Source organism: Mytilus edulis, chromosome 5 (genome assembly GCF_963676685.1).
Source record: "Mytilus edulis chromosome 5, xbMytEdul2.2, whole genome shotgun sequence".
Lineage (NCBI taxonomy): Eukaryota > Metazoa > Mollusca > Bivalvia > Mytilida > Mytilidae > Mytilus > Mytilus edulis.
In genome coordinates this window covers 65,209,581-65,225,951 of record NC_092348.1, presented here as the reverse complement: position 1 = coordinate 65,225,951, position 16,371 = coordinate 65,209,581, and the positions used below count along the sequence as shown (strand labels likewise).

At 33.6% G+C, this 16,371-nt stretch overlaps 1 long non-coding RNA gene across 1 annotated transcript; it reads right to left on the bottom strand.

Moving 5' to 3' along the window:
* Nucleotides 1-5,812: 5,812 nt before the first annotated feature.
* On the bottom strand, nucleotides 5,813-13,907 carry LOC139524241 (uncharacterized). The gene is made up of 2 exons (XR_011664757.1): nucleotides 13,206-13,907; nucleotides 5,813-6,096 (listed from the first exon to the last, which is right to left on the bottom strand). It is a non-coding gene; the product is annotated as an uncharacterized lncRNA (long non-coding RNA).
* Between the last annotated feature and the right edge of the window lie 2,464 nt (nucleotides 13,908-16,371).

The following is a 16,371-nucleotide window of genomic DNA, read 5'->3' as shown; positions in this document are numbered from 1 at the left end:
TTCCTGGCTATTGGCAATACTGTGCAATTGAAAATTTCTTGCTATTGCGCAATATTGTGCAATTAGATATTTCTTGCTATTGTGCAATACAATGCAATTAAAAATTTCTTGCTATTGCACAATACTGTGCAATTGGAGATTTCATGCTATTGTGCAATACTGTGCAATTGAACATTTCTTGCTATTGAACAATACTGTGCAATTAAAGATTTCTTGCTATTGCAGAATACTGTGCAATTGAAAATTTCTTGCTATTGCACAATACTTAGTATAATAATTTTTGACCCCGATTGGGACCAACTTGAAAACTGGGACCATAATCAAAAATCTAAGTACATGTTAAGACTCACCATATATCAAAGAACCCCAACAATTCAATTTTTGTTAAAATCAAACTAAGTTTAATTTTGGACCCTTTGGACCTTAATGTAGATCAATTTAAAAACAGGACCAAAAATTAAGAATCTTAACATGGTTAGATTTGGCATATCAAAGAAGCACAATAATTCATTTTTTTGATGAAAGCAAACAAAGTTTAATTTTGGCCCCTTATTCCTTGGGACCAAAACTCCCAAAAATAATCCAAACCTTCCTTTTGTGGTCATAAACCTTTAAAGATTTCTATTAACTTATGCTAAAGGTATTGTTAAAAAATCCAAGAAAAATGCTTATTTGGGACCTGTTTTTGGTTCCTAAATCCTATACTGTTGGGACTAAAACTACCAAAATCTATTCCAACCCTCCTTGTGTGGCCATAGACCTTATGTTAAAATATCATAGATTTCTGTTTACTAATACTTGAGTTATAGAGCAAAAACCATGATCAATGCTAATTTGGGCCCTTATTCCTAAACTGTTGAGACCAAAATAACCATATATTTCTATTGACTTTTACTTAAGTTAGAGTGCGAAAACCAAATGTCTTTGGATGAAGACGATGACGCCAACGTGATACCAATGTACAATCAAAAAGTTTTCAATTTTTGCGGTCGTATAAAAATGATCTCAAATCTAATGGAGTTTGCAACAATAATTATTCGACTACTCATTTTAATAAAACATAAAGTATTAAAATATAAATGTCATACAGTCATGGTGATGATGCCCCCGCTAGCATATAACGTTAAAAAGGTACATAAAGTGAAGCTGCCAAAAATTTGAACTTAAACTGAGTTTAGAGGTAATAAGCATTATATACATATTTCACTAAATTTAGTTGAGACAAACTTGAGAAATTTTTCCATTTGTGAAAGGGCATAACCCTAGAATGATAATCAAAGTGCTTGTAATCACTGAATGGCTATTAAAGACTGCTTAAATTTATCAGTTCAGTAGTAAAGTGAATTTTGCATTGTATATTGTATATACATGTATAGCATTATTTTAAGTTGATTCAACTACTATTCTGGACAGAGAAATCTAAACTCCAATTTTTAAAGAAGATTTCATAAAGCATTGGTTTTAGGTAATTCAACAACCATTCTTTACAAAGAAATAACTCCAATTTATTGTCTGGAATTTACAAAAATGTTTGTTTTTGGCCCATAACCCACAAAATAGACCTCAACCTTCTACTTATGGTATTCAATATTATGGTACAATTTCAGAACAATTGAAATACTTATACATGACTTTTTGTACGGACACTAGATTAATGCTTGTTTTGGTCACCTTTGAAACCCTTATTCCTAAACCTTAGGGACTATATATATAACCCCCCCCAAAACAATCCCAAGCTTCCTTTTATGATTATAAATATTACTGTGGATTCATAATTATTCTTTGGATACCAATTTTCATGGCTTTCGTGGGTAGAGTCTAACCACGAAATTAAATGTTCAACGATTAACACATTTTCTATAGGCTTGTATGCAGACTTCGGCAAAACCACGAAATTAAATATCCACGAAAATGCAAATTTTCTTTAATCCACGAAAATTGGTACCCACGAAAATAAATGAATCCACAGTATGTTATAATTTTAAGGCTTCCTTTTTACTTATACTGAAGTTATTATCTGGAAACCATCCGTCTTGGGAAGACGACGACAGGATACCTACATGTATTTCAACTGCAAAAATTTCTGTGGTTGTAAATGTTTAAAAATTTCAAACATGTACAATGAAATATTGTTTTAGAAATTGATAAGCCTAGATATGCCTTATAATTTTTCCCTGCATAGTTGAAGGACCATTTACACTCAGAACCGAGTCATCAGTAGGCAGCTAGTACAGATGTATTAAAACAACCTAGCATCATATTGCTAGTAGTGGTAGTAGCATTCTCGGGTAAATTTGTTCTTTTTTTTATAATATGTTTGGTTCAAATCAAAATAGAATGCTTTTATCTCCCTAATACTTACATTGTAAATAGAGGTGATACTACTTTGACAAATCCTTGTACATGAGAGTTTTCTGTCAAATCTTTATTTCACAAAGAATGATTTGCATAACAATGAACTGAGCTCAAAGCAAAGTATTCAATAATACACTTAGACAAAGAGCTAAATTCAGTGATATACTTTGTACTACAGGTCCTTCATTAACAGCCATCGACCAAAGCCACATCTCAAAAACATTCCATACTACATGGTTGGATTCAGAAGTCCTGAAAAAGACATGATTTTTTTTATCATATTTTAAGTATATATACACAGGTTAAAACTTTCTTGTGGTACAATCATTCCGTATCTAGCAACTATCAATTTGCTTCATGCACATATTGATATGTGTTGAGTTTACCTCTGTTGGAAATAAGAACACACAAACCTCCACCTAATTTTAGTCAACGGACAAAACATTCAAAACTATAAAATATTATCTAAGACTTGTCAGTGTCTATTTACCATTGCCACTGAATCAGTGATATATGTACACATAATTATGTACATGCAAGACTAAAATTATAAAGTACATATATAAGACTAAAACTGACATTCAGTCTTTAAGATATCTTCATTCCCAAAGTCATTTTCAAATCTGACTTCATGGTAAAATAAGATTCCATATCTACAACCAATGAAAAGGAAATATCCCTCTAATAGACTAGCATTTAAATCACAGTTTTCAAAAATGGAAGCTAGGTCACCGTGGAACCTAGAACTAAAAAAATCGAAACAATATATCTTAAATATTTCAAATGCATGTACATGAAATAATATTAATCTCTAAAATTCACCATATTGTTACCTTTTTTATCTTCTGTTCGATACTGTATATCCAGTGGCGGATCCAGAAATTTTCTAAAGTGGGGGCCCACTGACTGACCTAAGAGGGGGCTCGCTCCAGTCACGATTCAGTGATTCCCTATATAAGCAACCAAATTTTTTCTCAAATAGCAGGGGCCCGCCCCCCCTAAATCCGTCTCTGATATCAACCTCTAGATGTCTTTCAATTACATTCAGTTTAGTGTGGGTTGATGTTTGATTGTTGTACATGTTACAATGAGCAAAGCCCATACCGCAGTCAGCTATAAAAGGCCCTGATAAGACAATGTAAAACAATTCAAACGAGAAAACTAACATGTCTGTTTAAGGTTACATCATCAAAATATGTAGGGTAGGTAGGTAGGTCGGTATTTTCTTTTTATTATTTTTTGCGCCATGATTTTGAATTGTGTGGTCCGTCTTGCATGGTCCGAGTTGTCCATGGGGCGAGACTCGGTTCCCCTATTTATAATGATTGGATTATTTCTTACGACGGCAATAAAATGGCTTAGGGTGGGTTCTCAAAATAGGATCGGTCAGGTACCCGTAAACAAACATATATTTTTTTGGCCTTACCGAGAGCACCATCTATAATACTAAAATTACGAGGTCCAATTTATCAGCCGTCATCACGTAAAAACGACGAATCACAGAATTCAACTTTATATATAACTAATATAGTACAAAGGTGTAGATTAAAAATTACACCACTCCAGGCCCTTTTGTTTTCCACGTAATTAATATTGCCAATAATTAAGAAGTTCCGGTTCGAGTCCGCTACCGATACCAATAGTATATTCACCTGTTACCTATTACCTTATCTGTACGTTCCGCATCTGACAGGCGCACCACCAAACGTTGTATTCAGGACTAATATGCTATATACACGGGTCATAACCACAGGGTTGACACTACTAAATTGTCAAATTGTTACCTATTGTAGTATTTTAATCAGTAAGACTTTCTAAGATAACAATACGAATACTAAAAATCTGGACTAAAAATAAGGCGTATAGGTACAGTTTTCAATTTGTTAGTGGGCATGACATAAAACAGCAAAGCAAAGAATTCAACTTTATTTATAACTTATATAGGACAATGCTGTTGATTAAAAAATACTCCATTCCAGGACCTTTTGTTTTCAAAATAATTAATATTACCAATAACTGATAAGTTCCAGTTCAACGGGTTCAAACAGAAAGACTTGAAAGCAGAGAAAAACTGTGTATCTTATAATCGACATGACTTTATCAGATGACATGTACAATACTAATACTAAAATAAGGCTTGCGCATAGTTGTATACTTTAATTCAGTCACGGACCCGTGATATCACGGGTGTGTTCTAGTTGAAATATATACAAATCACAGATCGGATACGCATCAACTATGTAAGATCTAATTTCAACACCCCTAAACAGTGAATATTTTTATCGCAAACAGTAGAATTTTATTACATAATCTGAAAGATGAAACCTTAAACTTCACAGGAAAAATACTCCCATTGCTGAGAAAAATCATTTAAAAAAGTATCAGTTCAATATGTAAAGCCATTATTATAGCATTTTTTCAACTAAAATAGAATTTTCAGCTAAATGATAGCATCAAAGGCATACACCTTGCTACTTTAAAAGTAGCAAAAAGTGTTGTTTTTTTTTTAAATGTACATGTACTAAATAAAAGATATCATTTAAATCTATTTGTTTTAAGTTTTGAAAAACTACAAAATCCAAATTTGTGACTAAACCTTGCAAATTGAATTTTCTACTAAAAAAAGTGATTTAAAAATCACTTATTTCCCCTGCATGACTGAACATGGCAATTTATGAGCTGCCATTTTATCACACCAAAACAGACAGATAAACAAAAAAAATGACAATTGTAGGATACGTTTCTGTAAATTATGATAAAATCATGTTTTTAAATAAATGAATAATACCAATTAGATACACCAAAATTTAATGCACATTTACAGGAGGGATATACACAATCATTGCTAAACTATACATTTCATACTCTATGCATTTCAGAGGCGGATTAAGGGGGGGGGGGCAGGGAGCCCGGGCCCCCCCATTTTTGGGAAAAAAATTTGGTTGCTTATATAGGGAATCACTGAAGCGTGACTGGAGCGGGCCCCCTCTTATGTCAGTCAGTGGGCCCCCACTTATGGAAATTCCTGGATCCGCCACTGCATTTATAAATAAATATTGGTTTAAAAAAAGAAATATTGATGTGTATGACAGTATGACTATCATGCTTATTCCAAATTGATGGTAAATTCCATGTCAGCATTGTATTTTGGGAATTCCCAGGTAAATGCCAAGTCTACATGTAAATACAGCTGCTTCATCTATACTATAGCTGTCTGTAAATATATTCTTCCAATCAAGGCAAACCCAGCTGAGTACGGTGTATAAAAACACACTGAATATCCTCCACCAGTATTTACATGCGTACAGTAAATCCGTTAAAGAGTAAACCCCTCCTATCCCCCCTCATTAAATGCACCAAGAATTTCAGGGCTGTAATGTAGGTCATTTATACACACCAAAATTGTACAAAAAACCACAGGTACTTGAGGACAGGACCCTATAGGAGCCTTGTGATGCCCCCCTCCCCCTTTTTTTTTTTTTTTTTAATCGAGCAAAAATATCATTATTTTCGCTTATATTCAGCTCTCTGTATGCTATTTATCACTTCAAATGCAAGGAATACTATCAAATACCAGTTTCTAAAATTTGGGGTTTCTGATATATGTATAGGCGGAAAGGTAAGTCACTCAGGTTTGTTTACATTGAGGTACTGCTCGGGATATTTCTTGAAATTTTCTATTAAATTATGTCCTACCTGTTCCAATATCGTATTTCTTCTTCGCCATATATATTATCCTCACTGAAAACATACATAAATAATCAAAATACAGGTATAAAGTCCTCCTCTGGGACACTTTTCACTCGCGATTTGAATATTTTCAACCACATTTTAGTAGAAGCTACGGAAGTGACATCGCTAGCGACATCTGTGCGGTATTTTCAAAAGGGCGGTAACCATTTCACATGTTACCTATTCTGTAACTCCCTCCTAAATCAAGAGAACCATAATCACTCCCGATCGATCGATTTCCGAATGGCAATGACGACAACGGTAAAACGCGAGAATTCCGAATATATTTTAAGTAATTGTTTTGGCGCAAAATTATGAACTGAAAAAGAATGACAAATATAAATGAAATGTCAAATAAGTCTAATTTGTTCAACTGGATAATTGATAACATTGAGGAAGGGGCTATAGATGAATCAATTGATTTAATAGATATTAAAGAAAAAACTGCAGCTGAAGGGACATCAGTTGGAAATTTAATAAAACAAATATATAAAAATGTGAAGGTGAAAAATGCACGCAGCAAAAGTAACTGGTGCAAAATGACCAAACGTTACTTTGGTATAAAGTGGAAAATTAATACACCAGTTGTGCTAGATATAAGCACATTTGGAACACATATCCCCATTGATTTTGTCTTGTTATCAAAAACTTTAAGCTGTATAACTATAGGTCATTTTAACAAAACCATAATAAATGGATTGAAGGTGCTTACTGAAGCTCAGTTAAAATTGGACCAAACTTGGACTTTAATGGTTATGGGTAAAAAGATAGACCCTGTTAGCTTAGGGGTAGACAAAACATTTAATTTACCATCATGTTTTGAAATAATAAGACAGTTGCGTTATTGTAATGGTGTTGAGGAAGTTGATGAGTCAATGCAAAATAAAGACTTCTTAAAAGAGCATGTTTCAAAACTTTTTGATGAAAACTCAGAACAAATTAGATACAGGTCAAAATTATGTCAAAAGGTGCTCCCATTTAAAAAATCACACAAAGCATCAGCATCATGTGTGCATTGTAAATGTTTGGAAAAAGCAGTTATTGTTAAAAATTTTCAACTTGAAGAAACAACGAAAAAACCTTTGAATGAGAATTTAAATTCCACAAATGCAACTTGCATAAGATCAAATACAGATCAGGATGTAATACTATCTACAGAAGATAATAATGACATGTCAGAAATTCTAACAAAAATTTTCCCTGAATGTAGTGATAAAATGAAATTATTTTTAATGTCGCAGAAAATGGCAATTGAAAGAAACCCACATGGAAGGCGTTGGAACAGAGACATCGTTCGTCTGTGTCTAACATTATGGTGCAGAAGCCCTAAGGGGTATACAGAACTTAGAAATAGTCAGTTTGTCATCCTCCCTTCTGAGAAATTACTACAAAGATTTAAAAATACTGTAAATCAAGAAGCTGGAATAAATAATGATATGCTTCATTGGATGGCAAATGAGGCCAAGCTAAAAAATATACCACCCGAGGGTTATGAAGGTGGGCTCATTATTGATGAAATGTCGATTCAGCAAGATCTACAGTTAAAAAAGATAAATGGAAAAATAGAATTGATTGGATTTACTGAATTATCTCCAGAGTCAGTAGTTTTTGATAAATTGAAATCCAACAAGAACGAAAGAATTTTAGCGAGTCATGCACTTCAACTTGTATTCCTAGGGTCGACAGGTTTTCGGTTTCCTTTCGCACATTTTCCTGCAAGCACTGCATCTGGACATGAACTCTATTTATTAGTATGGCAATCTGTGAATAGGTTAATGAACTTTGGGTTTAAAATCATGTTTGTTAGCACTGATGGGGCACAGACTAATAGAGACCTCTTTAAGCTTTTAATGCCTGAATTTAGTTCTGCCAAACCAGTAACATGCTCCTTTAATAATATTTACAGTAATGATAAGATAAGTTTCATCATGGATGTTTCTCATGTTATTAAAAAAATTAGGAACAATATCTTAAAAAGTGGAAGTGAATCTCAATGTAAAAGACATATGAAGTTTGAAGGTAATTTTATTGAATGGAATCATTTCAAAAGGGCTTATTCATGGGATATTTCAACCCATCCCTTTCCAGTGCATCATAAATTGTCACAAGATCATTTTTATCTGACATCAGAGGCAAAAATGCGCAATCACTTAGCAGAAGATGTACTGAATGCTGATATGTATCATTTGATGAAGCTGTATCAACAAACTTTGGGAGAATCAGGCTCTATGTTAAATGCTACTGTCAAATTATTGTCAAATACAAGTGTTCTGATAGCAAATTTTAGGGATAATAGGGCTATAACTGACTTAAGTGATGACAGATTAAGACAGAACCATGATGTAATGGATTTTTTCATTAAATGGGAAAAAAGTATTCAATTGGACACAACTGTCAAGCAAAAAGAAATGTGTATGATATCTCACCAAACCAGGCAGGACATAGTTTCATGTATTTTAGGATTTGAAGAATATTGTCAGTATAGGTTAAAAAACAACAATGCCTCTGTTATCCCCAGTAGACTAAATAGTGACGTTATTGAGAACGTATTTTGCCAACAGCGCACTTTACATAGTGGCGCCAACACAAATCCTACATACCTTGGTTACTGTCATGCAATGAACTCCGTCATCTTGGGCCAAACAACAGTGTCAAGAAAATCAAATACTGGTGGTGATACAGCACAACCTCCAACACAACAAAATCAAGTAAAGGTATAAAATAAGTCACTTCCAATATATACATTATGTACACTTTATCTGTTTTCATGTAGTCCTGAAATTAAAAAGAAATGTCACAAATATAATGCATGCATAAAATAAATAAGAACAATTTCATTACTAGCTGCCATTTATTATGGCGCTTTTGTGTGATGAAAGGGAGAGTACTGTAAGTGATGAGATACATGTATAATTCAAATTTAGATTGAAAAAGTATATTCAATACTACAGAACAAATTACTCATACTGAACATGCTGAATTTAGTAGTTTGAATAAAAAAAAAGATGTGGTGTGATTGCCAATGAGACAACTCTTCACAAGAGACCAAATGACACAGAAATTAACAACTACATGTATAATATGTTACTATACTTCCTTCAACAATGAGCAAAGCCCATACGGCATAGTCAGCTATAAAAGGCAAGAAATGACAAATGTAAAACAATTCAAAAGACAAAACTAACGGCCTAATTTATGTACAAAAAAATATCAAAAAACCCATATGTAATACAGCAACAAATGACAACCACTGAATTACAGGCTCCTGACTTGGGACAGGCACATACAATGTACATACATAATGTGGCAGGGTTAATGGTTGAAGCTCAAAAGATCTTCTTATAATTTCAAAATAAGGTTTATTGAGATTTGTTTTCTTTAAAAGGTAATTATTGGTTTACTTTTATTATAAGAGTAAGGAGGAAAAAAATCACCTCCCCCCCCCCCCCCCCCCCCCCCCACAAACACACACACACACACATTTTCTGAAAAAAAGAATCAAGTTAATAAAATGAAAATTGTGTTAGATGTATTATAACATATATAGATGGTGAAGATTGGATCAATTGGACATCAGTGTTGAAATAATATTTTCTTTGCCAAAACATCTGTAATTTCTTCTTTCCTTTTCTTGGAGGAAATTGTAATTGTAATGTCTTTGCAAATTAGTAATAAGTCTTTTTTGTGAAAGAGCTGTCATTTAAAAAAACAACATTTTGGCTTGCTATATTTTTTAAAGAACCATACCCCTTTCCCTCCTATTGCAAAAAAAAATCCATTATTAACAGAAGCTTTTATTCAACCATCATTCTTAATTTGAGAGAAATTTCAAAATGAGTTTGTATTAAAAAAAGAAAACCCTCCAAATTATTTTCTCTAACCCCTCTTTTAACTTGGAATTATCTAGTTCCTTAACATAATCAAGTATACTTGCTTACTTTATTATAAGCACAAGGGACAAGTGAATGACCCGTCCTCCTCAGTCAAACATGCCCATTCTGCTTCATCCTCTAAATTAACACATTGCCGATGAAACCATAATGTGCAAACATCACAATTAATCCAATCTTCACCGTCTATATATGTTTTATTACATATAGCACAATTTTCATCCTCTATTGTCTCTTCTACTTTCTTGGTTTTTTTCCCTTTTCCTTTCCCCTTTCCTTTAGATTTTTTTTTGCCATAATTTCTTGTCCTTTTTGTTTTAGTCAGTGTTGAAGGAGCAGTCCCAGACAAACTAGTTTCTGGTTCAGAAGAAACATGTAGAGAGCCAGAGGGCCCAATCATGTCATCATGCACTGATTGTTCAGAGACAGGCACAGACTGAGAGATCCCACTAGGTCCGGGCTGAGGTTCATAAGAATCAGGTATATTTAGAGTTTCAATACATGTATCACTATCTAATATTTTCTTTGCCAAAACATTGGTAATTTCTTCTTTCCTTTTCTGGGAGGAAATTTTAATTTTAATGTCTTTGCAAATTAGTAATAAGTCTTTTTTGGTGAAAGAGTAGTCATTTAAATATTTTGGATTCTGAAGAAGTTCTGATTTAAGACGCAAGAAGGATGACTGTTTATTGGTTGATTTGTCTTCGGTATAAAATTTCATGTCAAACTTTTTGATAGATTTCTTTCCCTTTTCAGTCACTTTTTTTCTCAATGCCTTTCCTTTTTCTCTTTTTAAAAAAGCCAGAAAATCTCTTCTAAACTGACTCAAGCTTACTTTCAGAAACAAAGTCACAACTGACTGGAATAAAATGAGAAAGTTGTCAACAGCTGTTGCCATGGAATTAAGTAATGTGCGAATGTCATGGTCATTCTCACATTCATCCTCAGAAGAGGTGGTAACGGATGAGGTCACGCACATTAACCATGCCTCATATAACTCGTAGTCATCAAACAGTTGCTTTAAAGAATCATTATACAAATTTTTACCATATATGACTAAATTTTCATGGGTCAATTTTTGGCGGCATTGAATTTCAAGCTTTTGAAAAAAATCAAAAGCAGAGTCAGAAATATTTGTTAGTCCCTCACGCTGATTTTGTTTACGCTTAATTTCATCTAAACTAGTTTTATCAGTAGATACATCTACTAACTCACCAAAGGTACAGCACATTGAATTCAAAATGTTCATTTTATTTTGTAAATCTTTCAGTTCCTTTTCTTTACCTTTTGCAAATAATGAGTTTCTTATCTTCTGTGACAAATTGTGCTTTAATTTTGCAATCACATACCCACTGATATATCTAATTTTGCCCTTTCCAGCAGGATCTAACTCTTGAGTTAAAGATGGTTTAGGTAAGGGTTCAGGTGAAGTCAGATGCAGATGAGAAGATAAAGTTTCAAAAAACTTTCTTTCAATGTAAAATAATACAGATGTTAAAAGTCTATAAGCTGGACCTTTCAATTCTTGTAGTTCATACTTTTTAAGCAGAACAGAAGTGCTACATTCATATTCTTCTGAATTTATGTGTTTATTGAATTTAATAAAAAAATCATTCCTATGCTTCTGAGTGTATTTATCCTTATCTTCAGGGAAGCAGTTCAGCCCTATGTCATCAATAATTGATGCCTGCTGATCAAACCAATCATTGAATAAATTAAAGTTTTTAAGAATTAATTCTTTAAAATATAAGATCTGCTCTTCTGCAGGGGTATCCAAAAATTCTAATAAAACATTGTCAAAGGCCAGCTTTGAAGGGAGAGGATCAGTAGAGAATACTTTCTGGTTGTCATCAGTTAAAATTGTATCTAAAAATTCAAGTTTTTCTATTTCAGAATCTGAAAAATCTGAATCATTATCAAAATCAATAAAATCTTTCTCAAATGTTTTGCTGCATGCATCACTATCACTAGAAGCTGATTCAGTTTCTGAATATGAAAGTTTTTCAAGTTGAGTTTTATTTCGGCAACATGTTAAATCTTGGTTAAGCTCACCTACACTGAATGATTCATAAAAGTTCAATACATATCCTGGATGCTTTTTGCAAAGATGTTTTTTGAAATTGACTACTTTTAAACCATTTACAGACACTGCTCTTCCCACTGCGACACCTAATTGACCTGGTTGAACACTGTGTTGGCAATTTACTGTTACATTTTCTAAACTCATACCTTGGGCTTTATGAATTGTAAGTGCATAAGCTAATTTTAATGGCAGTTGAATGCGCTTTGCAATAATAATTTTCCCAACAGGATCATAAGTGGAAAAAATTTCTGCTCCAATATTTGCCGTAACTATTTTCTCACCAATTTTGAAATTAACATCAACAGATTTATTATGCAGTTGAACAGCAATACCACGAACACCATTCACTAAAACATCACTAAGATTTTTGATCAACATAACAGGACACCCTACCTTTAGCCCTAAATTCTTTGGCGCTAAAAACTTGTTTATATAGTGTGCAGAACCTTCATCTACTGAATGGTATGTTTGAAGCTCTCCTTGTATTTGATTTAGTTTATTATAATTGAACATATCAACGTCAATGTTTCTAGCAAAAAGTTGGACACTGCCTGCTTCATCCTGCAGAGGTCTATTTAATGATTGTAGAAATGCTACTGATTCATCTGAAGGATCCCCAACCTCTAATTCATTAATACATGTTATCAAATTATGTTCGTCTTGTCGGTGTACAATATGTAAATTGATCTTGTGGGGGAAATAACTCTCAAACCATGGTAAACGAAAACAGAGGTTGCCAGGGTCACCATACAGTTCATTTGAAACTGGTGGAAGCTGATAAAAATCTCCTACAAGAATAACTTGAATGTTTCCAAATATATCTGGAGAGTTCCTAATTTGCCTACACAAAACCTGGACCTGATTTAAAACTTTAGAGCTAACCATTGAAATCTCATCAATAATTAAAGTTTCAACAGATTCAATATTGGATTTGGCAACTGTGTATCTCTCATCTGTTCTAAGTAAATGAACAATTTCCTCTATTAAATACCTTCCGTCCCTTATTCCTGACCACTTGTGAAGTGTTTGTGCACCTAGGTTGCCGTAGTGTGTGGCAGCGATACCAGTTGAACACACGATAGAGACGTTTTTCTTTTGACTATATCTCATAAATTCAACAATTTTCTCAACAAGAAATGTCTTACCAGTGCCTGCTTGGCCTGAAATCAGTAAATTATGGCCATTAACGGCCAAATTGAATGCGAATTTCTGGTCTTCATCCATTATTGTTGTTGTTGTCTGTTGTTATAAAATTTCCCGCAAAATATATTCGGAATTCTCGCGTTTTACCGTTGTCGTCATTGCCATTCGGAAATCGATCGATCGGGAGTGATTATGGTTCTCTTGATTTAGGAGGGAGTTACAGAATAGGTAACATGTGAAATGGTTACCGCCCTTTTGAAAATACCGCACAGATGTCGCTAGCGATGTCACTTCCGTAGCTTCTACTAAAATGTGGTTGAAAATATTCAAATCGCGAGTGAAAAGTGTCCCAGAGGAGGACTTTATACCTGTATTTTGATTATTTATGTATGTTTTCAGTGAGGATAATATATATGGCGAAGAAGAAATACGATATTGGAACAGGTAGGACATAATTTAATAGAAAATTTCAAGAAATATCCCGAGCAGTACCTCAATGTAAACAAACCTGAGTGACTTACCTTTCCGCCTATACATATATCAGAAACCCCAAATTTTAGAAACTGGTATTTGATAGTATTCCTTGCATTTGAAGTGATAAATAGCATACAGAGAGCTGAATATAAGCGAAAATAATGATATTTTTGCTCGATTAAAAAAAAAAAAAAAAAGGGGGAGGGGGGCATCACAAGGCTCCTATAGGGTCCTGTCCTCAAGTACCTGTGCAAAAAACTTGTGTCATGTTTCTGTATACCAAATTATCATGAAATTGAGCTGAAAATGAAAGTCCCATTTTTTTCCCTTTAAAGTCTGTTAAAATACCCTTTGTAAACCGGACCTTGTGTATTCCGAATTCCGGTCTTATTATGCAGTCCCAATACTCTTAATTACATTAATTATGACCTGTCAAAACCGGTTTGTCTAACTAATTTCAAAATCGATATGCAATCAAAAGATATTTATTTATACAATATGGCTTTTCAGCATAATCAATTAGTCAGGTGTTAAACTGTGAACTGACAATCGTACAGGAGTGAGCTGTATTATTTATTAAAACAGTATAAACGTGTCAATTAAACGAAAAGACACATCGAATATATCTCGGATTGAACTTACATTGTAACTTGGATGAACAAATTAAAAAAATTGCGGAGTAAGAAATTATTACATCGTGATTTCAAAAATCCTGGGTTCCCATGACCTTGATAATGAAAAACACCCGGATGGCAACAATCAATGGATATTCAATTCAATTCAATTCAATTCAAAGTTTTATTGCCATATAAACTTTACAGTTTGTGACATATAACAACAACAAAAACAAATAAAGACAATAACTAAGTAACTCAATATATATACACAAATTCAGGTAAATATTAAAGGGTCCCCTTGTACACTGTACGACAACGTTTCGATAGTGATGAAATTACGTTTGGTAATATTCTGGCTTTTTAATCGGCCATGGCATTCCAACGTTTCAAATAAACGATCATGGAAGAATATCGAAATTCTCGTCTCACAATCCAAACAACGCGAGTATTATGATGCAAATGCAAACAATGAAAGAAGAAGTGAAAGTATTTTAATTTATCAGATATAATCTACAAACTGACAGAGAGAACTTTTACATGCAAAATATCGGACTTCAATAGTCATTAACTTCCGGTCAAACGAAAACCTGAATAAACCGGCTCACTGTCCAAACCGGCCTTTTTTCATAGTCCCGTAGCCGGCCGGTTTATACAGGTTTTACTGTACATCGTTTTCATTAGATACCAGATACGACTAAACATGTAAACAACCCCTGAACTACAATGTTATATGGAATCGTCCATAATGTAAACCCCTTATATACAATGTTGTATGGAATTGTCCAGGCGACACTTTGAAAGGATAATCCAGACACGTGTTACACGGGGAGCATGTTTGTTTACAAATAATAATGTCACGTGATCGCGCACTGACCTCGCATGTTGCATCGCCCTTACAATTCACCAATACATAACCATTTTCATGCAAACATGCAACGTGAATGTGATTGGTTATCAAATAATACAAAAATAATGCATGAACCGTTGAAGAAAAAATTATTTCATCAAATAGATGGATTTTCACTTTCGACACGAATAGGTCGAGTTGACATTTCTGTCATCGGAGATAGTATTGAGATAAATGGGATAAAAAAAAGGTCTAGAGAAGCACATCAGTAGAACCTTAACATTAATAAGTAATACTTACAAAAAATTCTCTAATTGATAAACTATATGACTAAAATTTCACGAAAATAACAATAAATAATTTTGTTCTTCGTGATGAAACTGCTTAAATTGGCGCGAAAAAATATTCCTACTCCTACTGCTTCACGTAAAAAAAATAGGATAGAATTGAATTCGACTACAGTTCAGCATAAAAAAACGTGAATATGCAAAAGTCTGATAATATGTTAATGAAAAAGTGTGTATAAATTTTCGTAAACGAAGTTACCTGTATACTTCACCAAGAACTACATTTGAGCGCAAAGATCGTATGTGTGATTCGGCTTATGTAACAATCGTCAATCGGAACTACTCGGCTATTCACTTCGTGCAACCAGAAAGGCCGAGTAGTTCCGATTGGTAACAAAGTACAACATGATTAATGGAATTTTTTGCGTTGCTATTAAATCATTGAAACCACGTGATTGAGGCCATCTATTTTTATTGCGGGTTCCACATATCTAAATCGGAATTATAGAAAAAATGGAATTTTGTGAGCAGAATCAAAACAGAAATGATGAACACTGCAACATTTCCATCAAAATAAAAATAGGATGGAGGATCTGTGTATTCACATTATTTGTAAAACTCTCCTTCTTCCTGTGAAGCGTGTGCTTTACATCGAGGCTTATTATGCTAAGCATCGACGCCACAGTACTTCAACCAATCAGACAATGTTTATTTGGGGCATTCTATCTAATTTTACTCAGATTTTGGAATATTTTAATCGAAATTATAGAAAAATGGAACATTGTTAGTACATATAAAATAGAAAAAGATGAATACTTTTAGCTGGAGATAATTTGGATGGGGGTTCTGTGTATTCACATTATTTGCACAACTCTCCTTACTGATGCCATATTTTGGAATTTCCGTGACCTAAATGGTTCGCGAAAATTAATATTTTTATATA